Raw genomic sequence first — 22102 nt, forward strand, 5'->3', positions numbered from 1 at the left:
TGCTCAACCACTGTTTGGTAGTGCCATTCCTAGAGAGCCAACACCACGCTAAGGCCTGGAGATGCCATGGAGAGCAGGTGCACACATAACCCCTAGTCCCCACCCTGTCATCTCCACACTTTACTTTCAAGGCTCCCAAGTCAACTTATAAAGGGCCTTTCTACCAAGCCTGGGATAGCCTTTTCTTGAATGCAAGCACTTCCTAGGTGAAGGAGGCAATCATGGTCATCCAGCCAGGTCAGTAAGTCTCCAAACATGCGTTGGCTTCCATGAACTCCTTACCAGCCCCAGGAGCAAGAATAACGCTTTGCACAACCACAGCCTGGATCTGTCATGAAAGCCCTTTTTACTGGGCAGGTGGGCATGTGCCTCTCTGTGCTTCTTCCCACAGAGGGAGGTGGCAGAGCCAGGCGAGGGTGCTGGGTGTAACCAGAGCTCTTCCCTGAAGAAAGCGGCCCTGACCTAGACAGCCGGGTACAGAAACCATTTCCTCTTCAAGAGCGGCAGAGCATGTGGCTGCAGGGCCTGGCAGGGCCACAGCCTTTGTTCACCAGGCCACTCCCTGCCGGATGTGATAATGTACATTGTGGACTTGAGGCAGTTAGAATTACTTCTTAAATGGGGGCAAGATGTGAAACAATTACCATCACCCACATTTATTGAGCACTTAGTGTGTTTTATGTGGCTGATGAGGATTCATTTATTTAATCCTTCAAACAATCTTATGAAGTAGGTTCTATTATTATTCCCATTTGATAGATGAAAAATAGAGGCACAGAGATGTTAACTTTCCCAGGTTTGCATAGAAGCTAAGTGAGATTCAAACCCAGGACTGGCTGATTTCCAAGACTGTGCTCTTAACCATCTAAAGGAAAATGGGGGCCCTTCCTTTGGAACTAGTAGAGACATGGGACCAGGGAGAAGTTGTAAGACATTTTTTATTGGACTGGGTAGCTCAAAGCCTAAAGGGGATCCTCAGGACCACTAGGTCCACGCCTCCAGAAGTGTCATCTGATGCTGGCCCCCAGGCTTTTACTGGCCACTCTGGAGCTCCATAATTATTGAGCTCCATGAGCCAGAGATGGCTCTAGTAATTCCCTTAGGCAAACTAGATCCCATACTAAAACTTTAAAACTAGGCTGTAATCTGGCTGGTACTACAAGGAGAGAAAGAATAGGGACAGAGGCTAGGTACAAAATTATGTCCCATTTCTGGGTATTTGGATATCCCCTTGTCCGTCTAGGCTTGGGCTCTTTTCTGTGATGGCACCATGGAAAGCCAAGGCCAAAGCCCCAGAGGCACCCTTCTATTCCTAGCCCTTTTCTGTACCACCTTTCCCTACACTCCCTCCCAATAAAACACACACACCTTGGTAGTATTTAACACCAGCCCTGGAGCTGGACTCCCTAGATTCTAATCCTAGTAGCTCTGTGATTCATTTGCAAAGTACAGTTGGTCCTCCAACATGGGGGTTAGGAGCACCAGCCCCCAGCACAGTCAGAATTCTGTGTGTAACTCTTCACTCCCCAAAAAGTTAACTACTGTTGATCAGAAGCCTTATCAATAAAGTTAATGCATATTTTGTGTACTGTATACTTAAAGTAAGCTAGAAAAGAAAATATTTTTTCAAATTGTTGCAAATCTCCAAAAAATTTTCTGATACATTTATTGAAAAAATCCGCTTACAAGTGACCTGTGCAGTTCAAACCTGTGTTTGAACCTGGCTTGGCTGAAGTCGTTGTTGGCTGTGTTGTTCAAGGGTCAACTGTATTTATTCCAAATTATTTAATTTTTCTATGCCTCAGTTTCCTTATCTGTAAAATGGGGATAATAATAGTACCTTTCTTATAATGTTATTACAAGGACAGTGAGATAATGTGTGTGTGTGGCAAATGCTCCATAAATGTTAGACATTATTATTGTTGTGGTAGTTTATTATTATTTCTATGCATCCTTCTTTCTCTGGATATGAGATTAATTTGTTGAAAACTGGTTCTAAGCCATCACCTATGGGGCTGTTTTCATACTCCTCCTCCCACGTGCTCCTGTTGTCAGTCCTTATGTAGCCCTTTCTAACAGATCTAGAAATGAGTAGTCTTAGAATGGGGGGAGAAATCCTATCAGATTAGGTCAGGGGTTCTTGAGAAATGCCTTGAAGCCAAATTTCTTGAAAATTTTAATGGGTCAACTTGGGAAGGCAGCCAAAGCTATTACTCTGTAACAGCTGCTGAGAAATCATTGTCAACACCTCAATATAGATCTTCTCTATTAGGTACCAAGGTTAGGCTGAAAGTCATGAAACCTAAAATAATTATGGAACAACAGCAATGTAGGGGATTACTGATGGCAAGATAAGCCACCTTTAAATAACCCCACCCCCCTTGGCTGTGCCCCTCTGAAGACTCTCACCTTCTTTTCTTAGATTATCATCTCAGTCCGACTATAAACTACGTCTTAATAGATTTAACTGCTATTTGACTTCCAACATTAGGGCAATACAAACCCGCACGCCTACTAAATATAAGCTTATGATGATGCAGGCCTAGGATAGAAAGTGAACACCTTAATGGGTAAGCTGGTGCCGCAAAGGAGAGTCAAGGTGAAGGGGCACCTTATCTCCAATCTGAACAAAGAAGTGTATTTCCTGTGAAGTCTGATGAGAAAAAGATAAAAAAAAAAAAAAGATGTGGTCTGACTCCATCACACAGAGTCACCCTGGGTCTTACCCTGCCTGAGCACTTTAAAGACCTGAGCAGTGCATTTGTGGTTTGGTTGTGTTATCCGATCTGGGGCTGATATAAGCTGCGTTCAGTTCAGGGCTGTAGAGTTTCCAGTCCTCCTTTAGGCTCTTACGTTATGGTTTCAGGCTGGCCACACATCTCTCTCCACTGTTCAGATGGAACAGCTGCAAGACACCCCCACAAAAAGACCATAGCAATAATGTAGCTTCCATAGTAACCATAGTAGCTGCTACTGAGGGCACGCCCTGTGCCAGACGCTGCTTTCTCTGCCCCATGTCACTCACGATGCCCACTTCACGCGTTAGGAAACTGAAGCTTAATACAAGTAAAATAATCGATCTAAGATCACACAAGTAAAAGGTGTTGAGCCTGGATTCAGCCTGGGACCACACCACGCAACTGCTCAAACTGAGTGCTCAGGGCTGCCTTCTGCAGCAGCATCAGTCTTCCCTCCTACACCTTTGCTTATGCTGTGCTCTGCCCTTTTCTCCTGCACTCCTCCCAAGGATGTCACCTCCACTTTGTTCATCCCCTAAAAACCTTCCCTGTTCTGCTGTCCCAACTATTCAATCCCAAAGTAGTCTCGCAGTCTTCTGAACTTTTTCATCCGGACCATTTGCTTTGGTACTTACTTATGCATTATCTTGTATTACTGTTCAAATGTTTTAATGCAAAAGTTCTGTCTCCCCGATGAAACTACAAGTTTCCAAAAGTCAGGGTAGGTGGTACTGCCCTCCAGCATTCAGCCTGGAACTGTGGCCTCAGTAGATGGTCACGGTCTGAAAAAACAAAAGAAAAACCTCAAGATAAATATTCCAAATATGGCCTCTACACAGAGGTCATTTTCAGCAAGTGAAAATCATTTTGATCTCAGCTACTTCCAGCTGTGAGTCTCTTTGTAATTCCTGGCCCAGTAAGTAGGTGACCAATGAATATTCGAGGAATGAAACAAAGAACGAAACTCCAGCCAGATCATTTAGTCGTGACTTGGGCAAATTGTGTTAACTCTTCCAAGTCTCAGTTTCCTTATCTGTGAGATGGGGATAATTCTTGGAGAGTCTATGTGAGATTAGAGATATGTGAGGCATGTCCTCTTAGAGTCCTTGACCAGGTAGCTACCATAATTATCATTATAACCACTACTGTCTTCTAAACCTTATGTGGGAAATGGCCCAGCAACTCAAAAACAGAGGACTTTGGGTCACTAGTCTGATGAGTGTGAGGTGGAAAATTGCTGGAAGAGTAGATCGAAACGATCCTAAACAATCATGTGACCTACAGTCTTCTGCATATTGTGCTTTTACTGGGTTTCAAGGGTTACGCTTTGTTTTTGCTGGTGGTCAAGTCGGAACCCCCATGGTGTCTTCCTATGGAACCCAGTGTACCGTTGCGGGGGCCAGCTTTTCCTCTCTTTATTAAGAAAAGGAAACAGGAAATCGAATGTAAAACCCTCCGAGACGGTTAGTATCACACCGAAGTTGTGAATTTAACCACACCCCCGCCAGGAAATGAAAGTACAGTTCTCATAGCGATGTTCCCGCTCCTTTCGTGGCCCACACGGTGTTTTTCAGATTTTAGTTAGATAGTGTAGATGAAAGGGCTGAACTTGGGGCAGTGGGCTGTCATTGGGTATTTGTTGATTTGGGTACAGATCAACACATAGATGTGATATCGCACAAAGGGAGAAGGGGCTTTCATTCACCCTCTGACAATATGGCTCTATCAGATGTAACAACCTGAGGGAGGAAGAGGGATCCACAGGCAGATTCTGACCCATTGACATGTTTTTCTGTTCCAGCCCACATAATGTATTTTAAATTTTACTATTTTGCCAACGTTTAAAAATGGAGAGATTTCACATGTGTATGCATGCAAACACATCCAATCTGGATTTATAGCTTCCCTTAGGGGAAAACGGTGATAGTAGGAGACAGCTGCCCCCTTTGGGTGGACACTTGTCTTTGGTCCCCTGCATCAGCCCCCTGCACTCATCTGCTTTACCTGTCTGTGTCAGGGGCGTTTGACATTCCAGGCTTCTGTTCTGTGACTCCGAAAGACAGTCACAAAGCTGCCACACCTGAGGAGAGGTACCTTGTGCTTGGCTTTCTCCTGTAGCTTTCCACTCTGAACTGTTCTTCCCTGGACTAGTCTCTGATTCAAGGTCACTAGTCCTGACTACTCTTGCTACAGACAGTTGTTGGTAATCTGCCCTGGCCTGAGCACAAGGAAAGTAAGCCATTTCTTTGTTCCACTCCAGGGTTTGTCTGGATTTGAGGGGTAGCTACAAAGAAACTTTGAAGGAACAAATCAGTTGAGGAGATATGGCCCCATCAGACTTCCTCGGAACTGTGCATTTTCCGTAGTTGATGTGGCAGGCCTCTGGTTTTGCCACCCAGCATTCATCTGTGCTTCTCCTGGCAACTGAACTCTCATTTTCCTCCAGGAAATCACCCCTCCCCACTCTCAATCCCCATGCTCTAAGTGGAGTTGACTCTGTAGAGGGTCTTAGACTCCTAGATAAAACCTTGCCTGACAGGGACCCCCTTTTGGACTTTTCAGTTCCACAAGCTGCTGCTCTGTAGAAATTAGTCCTAAACCTCTCTATATACTTAAACCACACTGGTTCATTTTACACACACTATTCATAATTACTCTGTCCTAACTACCATCTTTGTCATCATCCCATGTCACTTTCCTGATAAGAACTTCAAGTTCTTGGTGGACTGCTAGGAAAATATTTATGCCCATGGGTGACTTTTGGGGGTAGCAGTCCATTGAGCTGCACCTAAGAACTCCAGCAAACAGGAATTACCCATATATCTGAGGCAGATAACAAATGAACAACCGGTGGTCATCAGCTTTTAAGATATTATTGTGCTTTTAACCTGTTGGCCATTGGCTGGGAGACATCCACATATTCATTCTTCTTAAGGGCAAGGACTAGGCTTTAGTCCCAGTTTTATTTCCACAGCCTAGTCAGTGTGCCTGACAGGCTTGGCACAGGGTAAGCACTCAGTAAACATATATTGAGTGAACAGATTAAGGCATCACTTGTTGAATACTTTTGGGCAGGGCATCTAGAAATGAGACTCACTCTGAGTCCTCTGTGGAGTTTGCTGCTAAGCTCTGAGTGACAGAATTGGCCTAGGTTCATAAGCATTTATTAATAATGGTGTCATGCTGTTCACACGGGATTTCCACATAATTTCTCTCATTCTTATGCATTGTGATAAAACACACATCTTGCATACCATTAACAGACAGTTTTTTGTGGTTTTTTTTGAGAGGGCCTCTCTCATATTTATTGATCAAATGGTTGTTATGAACAATAAAATTCTGTATAGGGGAGTCAATGCTCAATGCACAATCATTAATCCACCCCCAGCCTAATTCTCGTCAGTCTCCAATCTTCTGAAGCATAATGAACAAGTTCTTACATGGTGAACAAATTCTTACATAATGAATAAATTCTTATATGGTGAACAGTACAAGGGCAGTCATCACAAAAACTTTCGGTTTTGATCACTCATTATGAACTATAAACAATCAGGTCAAATATGAATATTCGTTTGATTTTTATACTTGATTTATATGTGAATCCCACATTTCTCCCTTTATTATTATTATTATTATTTTTAATAAAATGCTGAAGTGGTAGGTAGATGCAAGATAAAGGGAGAAAACATAGTTTAGTGTTGTAAGAGAGCAAATGTAGATGATCAGGTGTGTGTCTGTAGACTATGTGTTAATCCAAGCTAGACAAGGGCAATAATACATCCACAGATGCAGAAGATTTCTCTCAAAACAGGAGGGGTTAACAGACAGTTTTAAAAGAGCATATGGGCTGCTACAAAGGTGGTGTAGCATAGGGGTTACAAGTTTGGGATCTGGAGTGCCTCAGTTCAAATCTTACTTCTGCCATTTGCCCCCTGTGTGGTCTTGGGCATGTCACTTAGTTCTTTGTGGCTTCATTTCCCCATCTGTAAAATGGGGATATTAAGAGTACTTACTTCATAAAGTTGTGAGGATTACCTGAGTTGATGGGTGTAGAACATTTAGAAGAGCAACAAGGTTCAATAAACATTGGCTGGTATCCTTGCTGTGGAGAGCCTTGTTATGTGACTTCTAAAAAGAAACCAAAATAAATGACAAATATGAGATCCTCTACAGTTTCTCTCTCATCATGCCCCATAAAGTCAAATGTGCTGCTGATTTTGAATTATCTTATATATTGAGCACAGGATACATTGTTTTAACTTCTTCTCATCCCGGGAAGGTGTTCCAATTCATTATTCATATTCATATGCAGTTAAAGCCTTATGCCTTTCTGGGTGATGGTAATAGTGCCTAATACACATCATCTCTTTAACACCCACCAGCTATGCAACCGAATCCCCTTTCCTCCTCATCATCATTGGTTGTGGAATCTTCCCTCTTTTTCCCCTAAGTGCCCAGCATCATCTCATTCAGGAGGAGCTACTCCAACCACTGCAGCTGTTCTAAAACTGTGAGCATGCCAACAGGCATCCTCTCTCCTCTCTGCTCCCCACCTGGCTCCCATTCACACAGGCTGTCTCCCGCTCCTTCTCTGTCACAGCGCGGTGAGTGTCTGTCAGGATTTGTGAGCCTGAGAAAAGCACTGTTGAAAATTCTGACAGTTTCCCAGAAAATGTCAGGCATGTTCCCACCTCCTGCATAGCCAGTTTATTCCTGGGTTAATAGCATTGTTATTCCATTATCATAGGGCGACTCTGAGAACAGGGACAAAGGGCTTAGGATGACAGGCGTGCAGGCACACACACAGATTTGTCTTTGGAAAATCAGTAGGCACCTGCCAACACAGCATTAAATGGAAATATTTAGGGCAATGATGCCTTGAGAGTATAGAAAAGGTAGACTGTACTTGAATAAAGCCCAATATAAAGATGTGAATATTAAGACAGTTGAATTAAATGGTGGTTAACCATCTTTTTAAAAAGTATTTCCTATGTGAAGGCCATATCAGGGATTTAACTGAAGTGCCTCAGTCCATTTGAAATCGGATTTATAGTCTGGAGTCTCCTCAAATCCTGTGTCTGTTTCCTTAAAGTACCAAGCCTCGACTACCACCAGAATTGCTGAGCTGAATTCCCTGACCCAACGTGGCCTATCAAATTAGGTCAAGTATGAGGTGCTCAGTAGGCTGGCTTCTTTCCTGTGCCTGAAGCCAGCGTCACTAGGGTGTGGGTGAGGAAGCAGCCAGCCCAGTGGGTTGGAGCTGTGAGGTTCGGTTGGTTGTGGTAGAAACACACCTGACTTGTCAGTTCTTGGTGTGACCATGGCGAAAACATGAATGGAGGCCTGTGGTCCTCCAGGAGGGACATGGAGGCACCTATGCAAGTCCTCTCTCCACACCCCATATTGCATGGTAGAGTACAGAAAGGCAGGCACTGAGCAAGCGGGCAGAATGCCGCACGGTGAGGGCCAAACCTCTGGTGGCACAGGTGTCACTCTAACTGTTCCACTCACATGATGCAGCAGTGGGACAGAGCTGGCCGCTCTGTCTTAGGTTCAGAGACACAGGCCCACTGGTGTAGTTCATGGCCAGATTTCCCAGGACCTGGCCTTTCCTCTTCAGCATCATTGACATGTCCCACCAATCCTATTCTTCATGACATTTGAGGAATTTTTAGTTCTGAAACATGGTGTCTGCTCAAAGTCAGTTATTCATTCAGTAAACACTTGTTGCAGACTGAGCCGTGGACCAGGTCAGAAGCTGTGTAGTCCTTGTCCTCTAGGAGCCTATGGTCTGGCCAGGACAGATTACAGAGCATTTAAGCACTATGGCAGAGCTATGCAAAATTGCCAGAGGAGAGGCACCTGATCCAGGGGTAGAGGGGTTGACACAACTTCCTGGACAAAATGATGCCTACGTTGAGGCCTGAAAGAAACCCAGGGGAAATTAATGCCTGGAAGGGCATTCCAGATAGATGGAACAGTCTATGCTAACACATAGAGGACAAGAGAGTTTAGCGCATTCAGGAGACTGCAAGAGGTTCAGTGAGGTTTGAGGTGTCAGGGAGTGCAGTAAAGGGGTGGGAGGGTTGAAAAGATTGCTGTGTGACCTAAGCCAGAGAGATAAGCAGACCCAGATCAGAGAGCCTTGTCTACCCACTAAAGCATTCGGGTTTTCTCCAGAGAGAGAGAGAGAGAGAGAGAGAGAGAGAGAGAGAGAGAGAGAGAGAGAGAGAGAGAGAGAGAGAGAGAGAGAGAGAGAGAAATGACGAGCCTTTAAAGAAGTGTGTTAGAATGGTCACTCTGACAGCTGGGGGTTGGGGTGGTGGAGGGCAGTGGAAGACAGCCAAGGAGTCCAAGTAATGAGCTCCTGCCCAGGCCAGAGGCAGAGGGACGGGCAAGAGTCGCAGGAGTCTTCTTAAGTCAATTATTAATAAACCAGACACACAGTGATTCATATACACCTTCCCCATTCCTCACTTCATTTCCGCATCCGGTCCCTGCAGCCCTGCCTCTGGCTCTGGTCCGGTTCCCCTTCCTTCTCCCCTCAGCCGCCCCCTGCCCTGGAATGTTCTCAGATGCCCATTCCCGTTGGCCCTGCATAGCATGCTGCCAGATTCTTCTGGTTTACTTCATGGAAAGCTCCCAAGTTTTTCTCTCTAAAATCCCTTAGAGGTGTTTTGGCCAGTGGAAGAGAAGGTTCTTTCAAAGAGCAGACTGAGGTACTCCAGCGCCCCGCCTGCTTTGTTTGCTGCCGGTGCCTGCCCGGAAAACCTAAATCAGAAACGCCAGCTCCAGCCTGAGGCCCCACATTCTGCCAGACTCCAGGAGTCAGGCTGTGTGCATGCCAAATCTTCATTCCTCTGGGTAATGCCTTAAGGGCTTCATCATGTCAGCCAGAATATACCCTGGGAGATTACATATGGGAAACACGGAGCTCACCAAGCGCAGAACATCTCCTCTCCCCTGTTTTTATGGGGGGCAGGACAAATACCTGTGTGATAAGCTCATGGGACTCCATAAGGCTTGTTCTGTGTGAAGAGTCTATATTTTGGGAAACCTGGTTCTTTCCAATTCATAGACTGATGAGCTGTATTATATTAGGCTCTGTCATATCCATTAAAATTTACGTTATCTAAAAACATTTTGTAAGATTCAGTACTGGGGGATACAAAGATAAACTTGGTATCCTACATGACTAAAGCTAGCAAACACCTATCTTCATACAACAGTCACAATACCAGCACCAAAACAGTTTTTGATCTGTAAGTAAAATTTTTCAGGTAAGATTTGTCCCCAGTGTTGTAGGAAATGCCGTCTTCTGCCATCAACTCATCCTTAAGTTCAGACTTTTCCATTGTGCATCTAGCTGCTGCTCTTAGTTCGAGATGAAAAAATTCCTGCCATTCAGAGGCAGACATTTGTGTATAATTTATGAAACGCTTGGGTTCCTTTAAAATGAAAAGAGTTACTGAAATAGAAGCTATTCGTATTGCCATGCTAACGGCAGACCCACAACATCATCTCACAAACGTGCTCTGTCCTAAAGCCCAAAGCACATATACTCACATTTCTCCATCAGAAAGATCTTTCCATTTCCTTCAAAAACAAACCTCCCTCACATACAATCTCTCCTCCTAGTAGTATATGCAGGCCTCCTCCCCCAGAGAGCTGGCAGGAGTGTGTGCGCGCGCACACACACACACACACACACACACACACACACACACTCCCCCAGCACACACCTCCCTTCTCATTCCCCAAGAGTGTCGGGGGTGTGTGTGTGTGAATGTTTGAACTGATGACATATTGTGACAGAACGAGCAAGAGTGAGGCACAGCCACAGAGTAATGCAGATCACAGAAGCAGGCTTTATATAACCCAGAGCCACGGAGAGACCCAAAATAGCAGCCTCTCTGCTGCTCAGTCAGTCTCCTCCATCAACCAGGGATAAAATTAGAGCAGGCACTGACGCACACCTGCGTCTGCAGTGGGACTCCAGGGAGACAGCGTGGACAGACTTGACACTGCCACAGGCAGCGCAGCCTGCCAGATTCTTCAGGGCCAATCTGCCACCAGACAGAGGTGTGTGTGCACGCACCGGCTGTACATATGCCCCATGCAGAGCCCTGCTCTGAGAGCATTTCGAGGGAATGGCCAGGAGCTGGTACAAGGAGCCTGGCTGTATGGGGCTTTGAGAAGGATGTTGCAGGATTTGGGGGAGGAAGTTAGTTCCCACACCTTCCCTCTTTTCCCTCATAATTCCTCTCCACTTCCTTCTACCACTTTTCTCTGGACTATGGGGTCAGAGTTGGCGGGGATATCCTCTACTTCAGGACCCCATTCTGCAACACACAGAAGCAAACAGCAACAAAAACAAAATCCTACTGTGTTTATTTAAGTCCAGCCAAACACACTGAATTTGGGAATAAAAAGGTTGTGCCAAGAAGTCAAGAGGAGAGACAAGACTGGGTGAATTTGGCTGACTGTTCTGTAGGCTTCAGGGCTTGACCTTGTCTTAGAGCCATGATCACTGCTCAAAGGTGTATGGGCAGACATGCTATCCAGCTGAGGCAGCTGGGTGATTTGTTTTTCTTTTCTGCTTGAGGGAAGGCAGGGAAAATATTTTTCCCGAAAAAGTAAGTAGTTAAGGGTTTGTTATCTTGATCACCAGGTACCTGATATAAATTCCAAGGGCAGAAGTGCAGCTGACCCTAGAAACCAAAGGCCAGAGAAAAATGTATAAATAGTACAGATAAGACAGAATGAAACTGGATTGTTCTTTGAAGAAAGAGTCATCATCCTACACCATTATCTCTGAAATTCTACCAGTACACCTTCATGTCTGGGTTTGGCGGGGCAGGGCTTCTGTCCTTGGAGTTCTCTTTAAAGTACTCAGAGTGATAACGTATTAAATTATTTCACATGGTGATATCAGTGATTTATCAGATCCTTCTCCTTTTAAGAAAACCTGAATAAATCCTGGAGCTCCCAGGTGCCCAGGTTATGCACATTTTGTATCAATCTTCCAAAACAAAAAACAAAGCCACACATACACAGGAGAAACAATCTAAATTAATTAAAATTAAAAGCTAATTTAAAACTTAATTCTCATTTTTATTTAAATATTGAGAAGAGGAAAAAAAAGAAGAAAGATTTGTTCAGTAAACATAGCTACACTTTCAACCTTCCTTTTCTTCTCCTCTCTGAACCTCCTCTCTAAAGCTGCTTGGACCTCCCTAAAACTTCCAGACACCCAGTCCTCACGGACATTTCTCTCCCTCTCCCAGCTTCTTCTGTTAGCTCTTTGTGTATAGACTGACAGACATCTCTGGCTTCTTCTAGTCCTCACCCATATGCCCACTGTTTGGCTTCCCCACACACAAAAAAGGAGCAACCAGAAGCTGGCTCAGTAAGCAAGAACCTGTTCTTGCTTAGGTCCCCGGGCATAAGGGCCCAGGAAGAGTATGGATTTTCATCTTGTTAGACCTACAGAACTGTGATGCCGTGATGGGTGGGGTCATGGATCCCTGGAGAGACACTTATGCGGAAAGGACTTTTTTGAAGGAGATGGAATGCTCAGGGATGGAGAAATGCAAGTGGAGGAAAATTTTTGCTGTTTGGCAGTTTTTGTCTCTAGCTACCCTGTAAGATTACCAGTAATTGAAGCCAAGAACTCGTTGAAAGAATATGGTGTTCACTATTTAATATTGACTACCCTTTCTCAGCCACCCCTACCTCCCACCAAAACCTGTGTTTGCACTGGACAATTCCATTGCCACTGAACAGATTTCTTCATGCCCTTGTGCTTTTGCTTGTGGTCTTAGATCTTTCCATAATGACCTTTCCACCCTTCTGCTTCCCTTCCCAACTGCTTTCCCTCCTTGGCAGCCTAGAGTATTTAAATTCACTCTTCAACTTTCACCTTTCAGCTCAAAGGTTACCTACCCTGGCACTTTTCCCTTCCTCTCCCTCCCCCACCCTTGCCAGACAGAGTTTACGATAGCCCCCGAGATTCCTGCCCTCTGGTGTACATTCCTTGTACACCCTAGAGTATGGGTAAGGTCTGTGACTATGATGGGATATCACTTCCTTGATTGTGGCAAAAGGGATTTTTGTGGGTGTAATTAAGGTCCCTAATCAGTTGATTTTGAGTTCATCAAAAAGAAGATTCTCAGGGATAGGTCTGACCTATCAGGTGAGCCCTTCAAAAGAAGGTCTGGGCACTTCTGAATTCAGAAAGATTCTGCTGCTGGCCTTGAAGAAGCTGCCATGTTGTTAGAGGGCCCGTGGAAGGGGCCGTGTGACAAGTACTTGAGGGCAGTCTCTAATTAACTGGTCCCCACTTACAGCTAGAAAGCAAACAAAGACTTCAGTGATATAGGAACAAGGAACTATATTTTGCTAACAGCCACATTAGCTTGGAAGAGGACCTGAGCTCCACAAAGTAATATAGCCCAAAAGATACTTTGATTACAGGCTGGTGAGACCCCGAGCAAAGGACCCAGCTAAGATGTGCCTGGACTTCTGACACACAGAAACAATGAGATAATAATTATTTGCTGTTTTAAGCCACTAAGTTTGTGGTAATTTGTTATACAACAATAGAAAACTAATACCAACCCCCTTCCAAGAAGTAATCATCCTCTGGACTTCACAGCATACTGTGCTCACCAGTATTATAACCCTTCTTACACCATATCATAATGATCCCCTGCATATCTGTCATCCCCATTATCACTGCCATTCTACTCTCAGGTTTCTGTGGGCCTGGCACCTAATATCTGGGAACTGGGAGTAGTAATAGTAGGGAGTAATATATGTCTGTTGAATTCATGTCAAACAAAACCAAAAATCACTTTTGTCTCCACTCACTGGGTATTTTAAGCCGGGGTAGTCTTTTTGACCTCATGTGTGGCCAGGGCTGGCTCAATTCTCCATGACATTTTGTATGTATATAAATAGATTCAATTATTAATGTAATTCATCCCATAACCCCTGAAACAGTATATTGTTTCAGGTCTTCCCTCTAGCTTTAGGTTGTAGTATTTCTCTTGAATGTTCTGGGAATATCAGCTCCTCCATAACACCATCTTTAAAATCACATGTAAAAATGCAAACCCTTAATGGGTCATGAGCATCTGGCAAACCTATACTTATGCATCCAGGCTTCAACTCTTAACCAAATTTTGTCTCTCTTGGAGGCCTCTAGGACATCCCCAAAGCACACCAGAGCATCTCTACTGATCTGTTAGCCAACAGCCTCTGTTCTCATGTGGATGGTATCAGTTTCATTGTTGCTGTATTGTCCCCTCAAAGACAATTATACCAGCCAGTCCATATGTTCTGGCTGTCACTAAAGCCACATATGACTGTGGAAACAGGGGACAAGTATATAAGGTTCATTTGCCTCATTCCTATCCCATCTTCATACACACATATGTACACATACACAGACATGCATGCACATACAGCCCTTCTTTATTAGCCCCACTGATAATATAAAATACTATAACAGGATAACAGAGCTTTTTATTTCTCTCGGTATAAAAAGATTTATGGAGTAAAACCTTCTGAATGGCACTCTGGGTGCACATTTCCTTTGCCACCATTTTGCAACCCTGGCCAGAATTTCCTTTTGCCTTGAAAAAAGAGGAGGAGGGATTTCTCATGGATCAGGGAATAAGCTAAGGACCTTGAAGAAGAAGCAAGGGTGGCATGGCAGCCACCTCTCTGTGCCTTTGATTCCAACATTCCTGATGCTTACTGGGTGTAGACACCTTTCTCTGAGCTTCTGAGTGGGTGTAATAGTAAGACTTACCTTGTGGGGTTGTTTTAAGGATTATATGAAACAATGCATGAGAGGCACACAGCTCAAAGCCTGGCACACAGCATCCTTTGGCTGTTATAATTATTTGGCCTGTAATCTAGCTCAAGGGGGTCTTTCAGGGTCTTAAAAATGGGCCTACCCAAAGAGTTGCTGGTTACATGTCAGGTCTTAGGGTGTCTGACAGATAAGTATGTTTGACTAGCCTGTTCCACAGTCACCTCACCCCTGTACTGGGAGTGGCAAGGAAGGCATTTGGCATGAAATCAGGGAGTGAGACAATAGGTGTGGATGATGAAACAGGAAGTCTGGTTTGGAAGCTAGTGCCAGCAGTAAGCTACTCATGTAGCACACCTAACTCAGGGCACAACTGGGTGCTGAGCTATCACTCGGCCCAAGCTTCCATGGGAAGATTTCTATCAGTGTCCAAAAATTAAAGAATGTGGCCCTTCAGGTCACCAGGGAAGTAGATCCAGATAGAGACTAAGAGCTTATTTGAGACTGCACAGGCTTTGGCCTGCTGGGTTCAAATCTTAGGTCATCCAGTTACTATGTGACCTTGGGCACATTATTCAACCTCTTTGAGCCTCAGCTTCCTTATCTTTGAAAGGGGCAGGGCTATTGGGAGGGTTAATTGAGATTACATGCAAAGAGCCCAGCACAGAACCTGACTCCACTTCATAAATGTGTGCTCCCTCCCTCATCCCCTCCCAGTTGTCTGGGACAGTGCTCCACCCCTTCCTTGTCTCCTGGCTGAAGATAGTTGACCACTACCTGCTACCTGGGATGACGCTGGTTCTTGATTATTTTGGTATTGCCACACATCTGGCCTTATCACTGGTTACTGACTGCAAGACTCCCTGCTCTCTACTCCACCTGGCTCCTTCCTGCCAGGTGGCTTCCCCTGACGTACTTGGACAGTGGTGAAGGGTTGGGCCCTCTCACCTGGTGGCACCAGGATTGATGTGAAATAGTCTCTGTTTAATACTCCAAACCTATGAGAAGGAATTACTTTAAAAATGCATATGTATCTATGTGCCTGTAACACACACCCTTTGATAAATCTACCTCCTTAAGGTGCCCAGGCACCATCGTCCTCCTTCTGAATGCCCTGAGTGGTCCTCCCACCACCGGTTTTGTGGTTCCCAGGCTTTTCTGCAGGACACTCTGTGGGTTCCTTTTCCTTAGCCCGTCTCCTAAGTGCTAGGATTCTAGGGGTTCCACCCTCAGCCCTTTTTTCTCATCCTCCATTATATGTCCCCTGGATGCTCTCATCCAGGACCTCAACCACAATTCCTGTTGATTTCCTAATCCACCCATCTGTTCATACTCCTCCTCTGCCCATAGATCTGTGTATATATTGCTGCTGGAACATTTCTACCAATGGTCTCACAGCCCCTCAAACTCAGTTTCCTCAACACCCACTTAACTCATCTGTCCTTTGTGCCCCAGGAAATGGCATGCCATGCAAAGCCAGGAGCCTAAGCAAACCTTCAGTTACGGGCTCTATCTTTTGCTGCTTCTATTTCCTCAGTCTCTCCTGACTCCCTCCTTTCCAGTACCATTCAGATGCCTACATTCAGGCTATCTATCTCACCCTCAATGCTGCAGCCATGGCCTGAGTGGACTCCTGCCTCCAGGCTTCATTTTCCATAACTGCCCGAGGAAAGACCTTTCTAAAAGGTAAATGTCCTCTTCAAGTCCCTCAAGCCCTCTCTGTGGTCAGGATCCTGCCACAGAACTGAAATCACGCCAGCTATTCTACCAGACCTCATTTAAGATTTAACATTAATTCCAGATCAGTGGTTTGCTAAATCTAAAATTGTCAATCAAGAAACTGAAAAAACACAGAGAACGCTGAGGTATCCCTGAAACAGCAGCTGCACGAAGAAGATACCGCCCACCCCCAGGGGTGCAGGAAGAGAAAGAAGAAGTTGGGATAATGCATTTCTCTTACCTTAATGACAAGAAACAACCTAGCTTGATATGCAAAACCCTCACTCTGTGTCCTGCGAATCTCCCTGGGGGACTTGCTGAACTCAGCACAGGGCTTCCCCATCCTCAGCACAAGTCTACAATCATGCTGCTCTCAAGGCTCCAAGCTTTTCTACAAGGGCTGCAACCACCTGAAACACTGCACGCCGCCCTTTCCTGGTAACTCATCCCTCCAGGAAGCTCAGGGAAGCTTCATATCGCTCCGAGGGCATTTTGGGGACACCAGCCCTACTTCAGGCAGAGTTCAGTGGCCCCTTTCTTAAGGGTTCCCACAGTATCCTGGTCATGTCATGACCACACACAATTAGCATTGTCACTTCAGCCATCTATGAGCACCATGACATAGGACAGCAGCAGTCCCTTTGTCCTCTCTGCATCTTGGTTTTCAGTACAATGCCCAGCACGTGGTATGTGCTCAATAACTGATTGAGTGTTAAAGTCAGACCCACATTGCCTCTCACATAAATAATAATCTCCTGCCTGTTTGCCCCATCAAATCCATCCTTCCTAAGGGCAGCGCTGATCAGATTTGTGCAGTGGTCAAAAAACCTTCAGTGGCTCCCCACTGTCTGAGGAATAAAGTCCAAATTCCTTAGCATACCATGTCTGGCGCTTGTCTCTGACCTCCCAATCTAGGCTTATTGCCCTTACTGCATGCATGATTGCCCTTCCTACACCAGGCCACCCACTGTTTCCTCATACCTTGAACTCTTTCCCTCCAGGTCAGAGTTCACTTCATTACCTTCACCAGGAATGCCTTTTGGGATCCCTTTGCCTGTTGCAATTCTCCCCAACCTTCAAAGCCTAGTTCATAGATAACCTACTTTAAGAGTCCTTCCTGTGCCCTCCTTTAGTGGTAGGAGATAAAGTCCCAGATGTTTAATGGGACCTTCATACCCCTGTGGTATCTGGCCCTCGCTCACTGGTGTAGCCTTGTCTCTCACTTTCGTCCTTGCTCTCTCTGCCCTAGAACGCTGGATTTCTCTGGTTCCTGAGGTGCACCAGGCATTTCCATACCACTGAGCTACTTTTGTCCATCCATCCCTATGTCTACAGGCTAGATTGCCTGCTGCAAGAAATCAGGCCCTGTGTGTGTCTCATTCATCGGTACATCCCTGACGCATGGCACGACACAGTGCCCGGCATACCCACTGAAGCTCAGTCAATGTACTAAATTTTTTAACCAGCAAGTCCCTTGTGCACAGCATTGTCGCAGTCTACAGCAAAGTGGTTATTTGTGTGCACTTTTCACCTTAATCCTAAGCTTCTTTAAAAATAAAACCTCTTTATTTTGGATATTTTCAGAGAGACACAAGAGTCAAAAGAATAATGAGCTGCTTTTCCCATCGTGCTGCTTCATAGTCACCAACATCTGGTCAGCCTGTTTCATCCATTCTCCCCTATTCCCCCTACATTATTTTAAAGCATATCTCAGATACCATAAGCACTGTCTGAGGGTTGATGTGTCCTGTTCATCTTTACTTTTCACATAGCCCTTAGCTTAACATATAGCCCAAACGGATAATGAATGTTCATTGAATTAATCAGGAAAAAAAAAGTCATTCATTCATTCATTCACGAATTCATTCAACAAAGACTTTTTGAGCAGCTACCTGTATGCTAAACTCTGCTGGCACTGAAGATAGATTGTAGCTGGAGAACACAGGGAATGAATGAAGGAATGAAGGCATTTTTTAAATACCCCATAGTGATAAGTACCAGATCATTAAAACAGGACAATGTGATAGGAGGTGACTGAGTGGCTGCTTAGTCCTGGAGGTTAGAGTGAACCCTCTGAGGAGGTGACCTTTAAACTGAGTCCTGAAGGGCACAAGAAACCAGTGTGGGTAGCTGAGGGGTGAAAGTGGTCCAGGCATAAAAAACACAACTGCAGTTTCCCTGAGGTGGAGCTGACAAACGTTGGAGGAACAGAGAGAAGGGCAGTGTGGCTGGAGCGAGAGGCCAGGGGAAGTGGCAGGAGCTGAGGTCCAAGGAGCAAGCAGGCCACATCCTGCTGGGCTTTATAAGCCAAGGCAAGGATTGGGGTTTTGTTGGAGGTTTGTTGGGTACACATTAAAGGCTTTTAAGCAGGGAACTGATATAATCTGTATAAAAGATCATTTTGGTCTGTGGTGTGGGAAGTAACCATGAGGCAGCAGGGCAACTGAATGGTTCAGGAGAGAATTATAGGGTTTTAGCCCAGAGTGGGGGCTGGGAAGATGGAGGAATATGGAAGATGCGGGAGATGTTTGGAACCAGAGTCGACAGGTCTTGCTGAGGGGCTGAACCTGAAAGTGAGCGAGTCAAGGACAGTTCTTAGGAGGAGGAGAAACAGCACTTTTACAGAATGAGGGAGGTGTCAGTGGCAGGGGAGGTGATCAGAAAGCGCCAGCAGTGTGGCCATACCTGACACCAGGTGGAGTCAGCTATGCTCGCATAGTTTTGTTTTAAAGACGTCCACCCCAGCCTCAGTTTCCTCTTCCACCAAATGGGTATGTTGAAGGTTTCTTTCTAAGGTTAAATGAGAGAGTGTGTAAAGGGCCAGGAGTATCTGGCATGGAATCAACACACAATGAATATGAATTCTTATCCACTGCCCCACCCCGAAAACACCCTTCAGCCCCACCTGTCTGTGGATCCACCCTTGCAGGTTTGGGGGAGTGGGTGTACTTTCCTCTCACCACTGGGAGTGTCACAATTCTGAGGGAGAACAAATTCACCCGCTCACTTTTTGGGTAATTCTTGTGCTTCTGGTGCTTCCAAAAGAAAGGGCTCAAATGACAGGGAAATCATTGCCCCCCGGCTAAGGTTTCCTGGGATGATGAGACCCAGAGCTCCAGGGGATCTAGACTTCCCCTCAGAGGGGTGGGAGCGAGAGGGGCGCAGTAAGAGGGGGAGCCTGTAGGCACTACTCCTCTGTCTCAAATGGGACCCAGGGACAAAGGAGGACCCCCAGAAATGGGCTGCTCAGGCCCAGGGTTCCTCCCCTACTTCAGTGACTCAGGGAGCACAAAGGGCCCCAGGAACTTGCCTCAGCCTGCCTTTAGGGGAAATGCTCCGGGACCTCCTGTAACCAGAACCAATGAGCTGGGGCCAGGACACCTAAGAGTTGCTCTTCCTGTCTGCCTCGCCCCCAACGGAGCACAAGAGCAAATCTTTTTTTAAGTTATATATGTGTGTGGGGGGGTATACATACATACATACATATATGTCATATTTTACAAGCATGTTTGCATAGAAAGACTAAAAAGATATACACTAAAATGTTAAAGATGAGTTTTCTCTGGGTGGCTCAACTATGAGTAATTTTCAATTTTATCTTTATGCTTTTTTGTATTTTCTACAATGTAGTGTTTTTCCAGTGAGGCAAAATATTATAGTTAAGAAACCTCCAAAATGTCTTTTTTTCAAAGTGCTCAGTCTTTCCTGATCCTAATCTGTTTCTGAAACTGTATCTGTGGGAATTTTTGTGTGAGACTGATAGTAAAACCTATTCATTTACTCATTCATTCATTTCATTCATTCTTTTATTCAACAATTACTTGAGTACATAATGGGTATTATTGTTCACACTATGAGAACACAAGACAAATTAGATACAGTTCCTGTCCCCAGGAGCTTAAATTCAGATTGTAAAAACTTAAAGCAGAATACTGCAAGGAAATAAATAATGCAGAAAATAAAGGGTCCTGAGGAGGATGAGATGGCTTTCAGCTGGAGGCACCCAAGGCCATTATATGCAAGAAATGGAATTTGAACTGGGCCAGCAGGGGTGGGTAAGACTTGGATAAGGGGAGCAGGTGAAAGGGTATTCCAGACAAGGTAAACAGCATATGCAAACGCACAGAGGCAGGGGTATCTTAGGGGTGTTTGGAAAATAGCAAATAAAGGGTGCTCTGTTTCTTGGACACCACAGGTAACAAGTAAAGATTTATTTTATATAAATATAAACATTTTGTTTTTGCTTAAAACTTTGGCTCAGAGTAATGCTGTGAAGTGGAGAGGCAGTAGCAAGCTCCCATTTCGTAGGTGGAGAAACTAGAAGTCTGAGGCGATAATGATTTCTATCCAAGGCTTCCCAGTAGCAGTGGAAGATAGGAAAGAGAAAGTGCTCCGAAGCCCATAGGTGCTGACATCTGAGAAAGAACCCACGGGTAGAGACAGAGGACTTCTCATCAAGAGAGAAAACCAAGTCACTAAGAATATGGAGCAATGCGCCATTACTCGTAAACAAGTGACCAAACAACTCAGCCCTCTGTGTGCTTATAGGCTGCATACTGCTGTTGAGGCATACAGAACGGTGTAAAAAGTGTGTACCATGCTGTCAACATTCATCTGGGCAGAGGAGGGTGCAAGAAAGACAGGAGGAAGGCAACACAGGAGAAAAAGGAACAGAAAGTTTTAGAGAACGCAGTTGGGTACAGCATAAGACTGTATGTATAAAAATGTTTGTTACAGGCATACTTTGCAATGTGAACAACAAAATGTTTAGTATTTTAGTTAAAATAATTATGGCATAGTCATACCATAGAAAACTTTCTAGCCTTGAAAAATGATGAAGAAAGTGCGTAATAACTACCACGATATATGTTTAGAAGAAGTAATTTTTAAGTGGAAAAAAATCATTTAAGAGTAAATATGTGAGCCCAGCTCCTTACGTTAATTTGCACATGAAAGGCACTTCAATAATAGCTGTCAATGGCTGTGGGATTATATTTTTTCGACAAGTAGGTATTTTTTTTAAGATTGGGAAAATTCGCAAGAATTCTTATGTTTTTAAATTACATTTTCTTATTTACTGGATTTAATCTCAGGAATTGTCCTGATTAAATTAAATCCCTTTATTTCCCAAATTGATCTGTTGGACCTCCTGGATCACTATGGCCAAGGGTTGCAGCCAGGGATGCCTGGTTCCTGAAATGCCCTCACATGAGTTTGGGAAGATTTGTCGTGGTGTCCTTCCTGGGACTCGTCACAGCAGATCTTCAGCCCCAAAATAAACAGCTGGGGTGTTTCCTCTTCCTAAAGGGGAAGCAAAAACCCTGGTGTACAGAGGGAAGGGTGAGCCCTGTCTAGACCACCATCCAGGGGGAATTCTGTCCACACAGTTCCCCCTGGAAATCCCCGAGGCACAGAGGAGCTCTGCTGACTCAAGCCACCCATTCTGATGGCGCCTCAGATCCCAGCCGACCTTCCTTCTCCAGCACCTGCTCCATCCCACCCCCCTAAGGGAAGGTTAATTATCCCAGAGGCACGTGGTGCAGGGTGATCTTCCAAAGGAGAATTTGCTCAGATAAGGTAATAGGTCCAATCAGAGCCTCCTGATTGATGGGCCTGTCAGGTCTAGCCTTACGCCCTGCCTGGAGATAATCCTCTCCTCCCAGCTCTGGGAATGCAACTGTCCGGGGCACAACGTGAAGGGACTCAAAGAACAGACATTTCACAAGTGCAGGGACACAGGCTCCATTTTTGTTTCTGAGTGAAAGAAATAAACTTGGTGATTCCCAACCATGGGCCATTTGTCCCCAAGGATACCTTTAGCAAT

General features: G+C 45.0%; 1 long non-coding RNA gene across 2 annotated transcripts; it reads right to left on the reverse strand.

Moving 5' to 3' along the window:
- Positions 1 to 2105: 2105 nt before the first annotated feature.
- On the reverse strand, positions 2106 to 10407 carry LOC140843250 (uncharacterized). Of its 2 annotated transcripts, none has more exons than XR_012120857.1 (4): positions 10305 to 10407; positions 6774 to 6866; positions 3374 to 3520; positions 2106 to 2905 (listed from the first exon to the last, which is right to left on the reverse strand). It is a non-coding gene; the product is annotated as an uncharacterized lncRNA (long non-coding RNA). The 2 variants fall into 2 exon arrangements; XR_012120858.1 differs by having other exon boundaries at positions 6752 to 6866.
- Positions 10408 to 22102: the final 11695 nt, after the last annotated feature.

This window comes from Manis javanica, chromosome 8, assembly GCF_040802235.1.
Source record: "Manis javanica isolate MJ-LG chromosome 8, MJ_LKY, whole genome shotgun sequence".
In the NCBI taxonomy this organism is placed as follows: Eukaryota; Metazoa; Chordata; class Mammalia; order Pholidota; family Manidae; genus Manis; species Manis javanica.